At 45.4% G+C, this 5,515-nt stretch overlaps 1 long non-coding RNA gene across 1 annotated transcript; it reads left to right on the forward strand.

Moving 5' to 3' along the window:
* The first annotated feature begins 627 nt into the window (after window positions 1-627).
* On the forward strand, window positions 628-1,991 carry LOC116455693. The gene is made up of 2 exons (XR_004244452.1): window positions 628-947; window positions 1,681-1,991. It is a non-coding gene; the product is annotated as an uncharacterized LOC116455693 (long non-coding RNA).
* The last annotated feature ends 3,524 nt before the right edge of the window (window positions 1,992-5,515 follow it).

A 5,515-nucleotide genomic window follows, 5' to 3' on the forward strand; every position in this document is an offset into this window, starting at 1 on the left:
TCCCCGGTGCCTCCCCGGTGCCTCCCCGGTGCCTCCCCCGGTGCCTCCCCCGGTCCCTCCCTCGGTCCCTCCCCCCGTGCCCCCCCGGTCCCTCCCCCGGTGCCTCCCCCGGTCCCTCCCTCGGTCCCTCCCCCGGGGCCTCCCCCGGTGCCTCCCCCGGTCCCTCCCCCGGTCCCTCCCCCAGTGCCTCCCCGGTCCCTCCCCGGTGCCCTCCCCGGTGCCTCCCCCGGTGCCTCCCCCGGTGCCTCCCCCGGTGCCCCCCCGGTGCCCTCCCTCGGTCCCTCCCCCGGTGCCTCCTCCGGTCCCTCCCCCGGTGCCTCCCCCGGTGCCTCCCCCGGTCCCTCCCCGGTCCCTCCCCGGTGCCTCCGAGCGCTGCCGGAGGGGGAATTGTGGCCGCTCCGGCCCCTTGCCTGCTGTCCCCTCGGTCGGGATGGCGGGGGCACATCCCTGGTGGCAGTCTGGGTTGGGAGGGACCTTAAGGACCGTCCGTTTTCACGCTGGACACGGGCGGGGACACCTTCCGCTATCCCGGGGTGCTCCAACCTGGCCTTGGACGCTCCCAGGGATGGGGCAGCCACAGCTGCTCTGGGCACCCTGTGCCTCCCCATGCTCGCAGACAGTTTTGTAACCCTTTTTCTTAAAATTACTGCTTTTTTTTTCCCCATTTCCCCCCAGTTTTCTCTGCAGCAGCTTTTACTCAGTCTCCAGACCCACCTTCTCTCTCCCACTCCAGTTTCCCGGAGTTTTCCCCTGAGTTTTCCCCAGGTAATGCATCTCTTTTCCTCCCTCGAGGTCACACCTTTCCACCTCCAGGGCCTGGGATGGGGACTCCAGCAGAGAAGCACAGCAAGGCCTGGCCTCAAATCATCTCCTGCTCATCTCTCTACCCAAATTCCTGCCTCCCTGGGAATTTCCTGCCTGCACAGCGCTGGGAAAGCTGGGACAAGGTCTGTACCAAGTCTCCTTGTGGAATTCTACTCTAAAAATCTGGGAGGGATGGAGTGATTCACCAAACTGTATTCCTGACATTGCCTCAGCTACTAAAATCATGGGATTTTTCCCAACACCAGCAAATATTGTACCCCCCATGCTTATTTTTATTAAGATACAGTCAGTTCTTTTGACTGTTTTCCCAGTAGAACTTAAGGAAAACTTCAGAATAAAAAAGTCAGTCCAGAAGATTCTATTTTGTTGAAGTTATAGGTGTTAAAAGCAGAGGTTTTTGATAGAAACTCTGATTTGTGAGGAAATCTGAGTCCCATCTGTTATTTATGAGCTGCTGGTGGCATAAATACAGACAGACAAGTGTAGGACAGAGACCAGGGGGAAAACAATTTCCAGCGAGGCTTTTTGGCAAGGCAGCTGAATAAAAAAGTTATATCTTGACCTAAAGTCGTTTCCACTGGTAAAGCTGTAGTTATTCCTGTTATTTCTATACTAACCATGTTTACAAATGGAATTTCAACAGAAAAAAAATCACCACCAAGTCCCTGTGGCCACTTTCTTTCAGGGGCAGCACAAACCATTTCACTTGGCTTTAAACCTTGTGCTGTTTCCCTGCAGTGCTTTAAAATGAATAAACACAAAACAAAACTAAAACAAAGGCCAGGGTGGCTTGGCTGGTGCAGGGACACTGGGAGATGTTTGAGAATGTATTTTCTGTCATCATCTCTCCAACAGGTCCAGGTCTTTCCTATATTTGGGGCTCCAGAAGTGGCTATTCCACATGTTTGATGCACATTTTTATCCATCTGGGACAGATGCAGGATATTGATATGGAAAGATGGTGGAGGAAAAATACGTGATTGCTCGATGAGGAAATCCAGGCCAGAACTTTCATTCCTTCTGGAATCATCTGTATTTAACCATTAAAATAAAATGGATTTGGGCTCAGGTGGGGGAAATATTTGGTCCAAGTTCAAAATCAGGTTCAGCAGGGGAAAAACTTACACATAATTATTATTTCTCAATAAAAAATAATATGAATCAGTCTTGTTTGCCATTCTTATCAGAACACAGAGATATTTTTATTGTTCTTGATGCTGGTGTGGCTTCCAGCAAAATAAATGGTTTTTTTGATGGGGTGATGCTGCTGATGTTCACAAATGTAGGGTGAAAGTCTGAGTCAGAGAATGACAGAAATCCTAAATTTGTTGTGGAAGGCTGATGGCTCAGAGAGGCTGGATGAGATGTGGAGAGATGAAACGACATTTCCTTGAATCCCAAAGCAAGAGAAATGGTAAATCCTAAAAAAACCCCAGCAGTTCAAATGAGAGGAGGAATCCTAAGGAGAAGGAATCAGAGAACAAAGCAGAGGGGGATGGAAAGGATGAAAACTTCTGAAATTGGCATGGGGGGAATAAACACATTGGGAGAAGTGAAATGATCAAAGCCGGTCCCCAAAGAGGGAGAAATCGATCCCAAGTGATCCCAGTGATCTGAAGTAACCCCAAAGTGCCCTGGAGGGAGCAAGTTTGAACTCTGGTAACCCCAATGACCTAGAGTAACCCCAAATCTTAATTGGTGACCTCAAATAACCCCAAAATGACCCAAAATAACCCCCAAAATGACCTAAAGTAACCCCAAAAATGATCGAAAGTAACCCAAAGATTTCTGGAGAGAGTGAGTTTGACCTCTAATAACCCAAATGACCTAAAATAACCCCAATGACCTATAGTAACCCCAAATCTTCATTGCTGACCTCAAGTAACCCCAAAAATGACCTAGAGTAACCCAACATTTTTCTGAGACAGTGTGTTTGACCTAGAGTAACCCCAATGACCTTTAGTAACCCCAAATCTTAATTGGTGACCTCGAGTAGCCCCAAAAATGACCTAAAATAACCCCAAAAATGACCTAAAGCAACCCCAAATTTTTCTGAGAGAGTGAGTTTGACCTCAAGTAACCCAAATGACCTATAGTAACCCCAAATCTTCATTGCTGACCTCAAGTAACCCCAAAATGACCCAAAATAACCCCTAAAATTTTCCTGAGAGAGTGAGTTTGACCTCTATTAACCCCGATGACCTATAGTAACCCCAAATCTTAATTGTTGACCTCAGGTAACCCCCAAAATGACCTAAAGTAACCCCAAAAATGACCTAAAGTAACCCAAATTTTTTCTGAGAGAGTGTGTTTGACCTAGAGTAACCCCAATGACCTAAAATAACCCCAATGACCTAGAGTAACCCCAAATCTTCATTGCTGACCTCAAATAACCCCAAAAATGACCCAAAATAACCCCCAAAATGACCTAAAGTAACCCCAAAAATGATCGAAAGTAACCCAAAGATTTCTGGAGAGAGTGAGTTTGACCTCTAATAACCCCAATGACCTAAAATAACCCCAATGACCTATAGTAACCCCAAATCTTAATTGGTGACCTCAAGTAACCCCAAAATGACCCAAAATAACCCCTAAAATTTTCCTGAAAGAGTGAGTTTGACCTCTATTAACCCCGATGACCTATAGTAACCCCAAATCTTAATTGTTGACCTCAGGTAACCCCAAAAATGACCTAAAATAACCCCAAAAATTACCTAAAGTAACCCAAATTTTTTCTAAGAGAGTGTGTTTGACCTAGAGTAACCCCAATGACCTAGAGTAACCCCAAATCTTAATTGGTGACCTCGAGTAACCCCAAAATGACCTAAAATAACCCCCAAAATGACCTAAAGTAACCCCAAATTTTCCTGAGCGAGTGAGTTTGACCTAGAGTAACCCCAATGACCTCTAGTAACCCCAAATCTTCATTGCTGACCTCAAGTAACCCCAAAAATGACCTAAAATAACCCCCAAAATGACCTAAAGTAACCCCAAATTTTTCCTGAGAGAGCAGTTTGAACTTTAGTAACCCCAATGACCTCGAGTAACCCCCGAGTTTTAATTCTTAACCTCAAGTAACCCCCAAAAATATGAAAAGTAACCCCAAAGTGCACTGTAGGGAATGAGTTTGACCACAAGAAACCCAAAATAATTAAGATTAGGGGTTATTATAGGTCATTGGGGTTATTTTAGGTCATTGGGGTTATTAGAGGTCAAACTCACTCTCTCCAGAAAATTTGGGGTTACTTTAGGTCATTTTTGGGGTTACTTTAGGTCATTTTTGGGGTTACTTGTGGTCATTTTGGGGTTACTTGAGGTCAGCAATGAAGAGTTGGGGTTACTATAGGTCATTGGGGTTACTCTAGGTCAAACTCACTCTCTCAGGAAAAATTTGGGGTTATTTTAGGTCATTTTTGGGGTTACTCGAGGTCATTTTGGGGTTACTTGAGGTCACCAATTAAGATTTGGGGTTACTATAGGTCATTGGGGTTATTTTAGGTCATTGGGGTTACTTGAGGTCAAACTCACTGTCTCAAAAATACTGTGGGGTTACTTTAGGTCATTTTTGGGGTTACTTTAGCTCATTTTTGGGGTTATTTGAGGTCAACAATGACGATTTGGGGTTACTATAGGTCATTGGGGTTACTCTAGGTCATTGGGGTTATTAGAGGTCAAACTCACTCTCTCCAGAAAATTTTGGGTTTACTTTAGGTCATTTTTGGGGTTACTTTAGGTCATTTTTGGGGTTACTTGAGGTCAGCAATGAAGATTTGGGGTTACTATAGGTCACTGGGGTTACTTGAGGTCAAACTCACTCTCTCAGGAAAAAATTGGGGTTATTTTAGGTCATTTTTGGGGTTACTCTAGGTCATTGGGTTACTTGAGGTCAAACTCACTCTTTCCAGAAAACTTTGGGGTTATTTTGGGTCATTTTTGGGGTTACTTGAGGTCACCAATTAAGATTTGGGGTTACCTTAGGTCATTGGGGTTATTGGAGGTCAAACTCACTCTCTCCAGAAATATTTGGGGTTATCTTAGGTCATTTTTGGGGTTTCTTGAGGTCATTTTTGGGGTTACTTGAAGTCACCAATTAAGATTTGGGGTTACTATAGGTCATTGGGGTTACTTGAGGTCAAACTCACTGTCTCCAGAAATATTTGGTGTTATTTTAGGTCATTTTTGGGGTTACTTGACGTCACCAATTAAGATTTGGGGTTACTATAGGTCATTGGGGTTATTATAGGTCAAACTCACTGTCTCCAGAAATATTTGGGGTTATTTTAGGTCATTTTTGGGGTTACTTGAGGTCAACCATTAAGATTTGCGGTTACTATAGGTCATTGGGGTTGTTAGAATTCAAACTCACTGTCTCCAGAAATTTTTGGGGTTACTCTAGGTCATTTTTGGGGTTACTTGTGGTCAGCCATTAAAATGTGGGGTTTCTCTGGCTCATTTGGGTGACTTGGGGCCACCATAAATCATTCCTGACAAAGCTCCCTGGCCCTGCCCTGGTCATCAGCTCCTCCTGGGCCCAGTTTGATGTGGGGATGATGAAATCCCTGTGCCTTTGGAGCAGGACAAAGCTCTCCAGCTCCATCTCTTCTGGCTGAATCTCAGTGTCCCTCTGTCCCCCACCCCTTCACCTCCCAAAGCTGCAGATTTTGGATGGATTTAAAACACCAACACAGTC

This window comes from Corvus moneduloides, chromosome 25 (genome assembly GCF_009650955.1).
Source record: "Corvus moneduloides isolate bCorMon1 chromosome 25, bCorMon1.pri, whole genome shotgun sequence".
In the NCBI taxonomy this organism is placed as follows: Eukaryota; Metazoa; Chordata; class Aves; order Passeriformes; family Corvidae; genus Corvus; species Corvus moneduloides.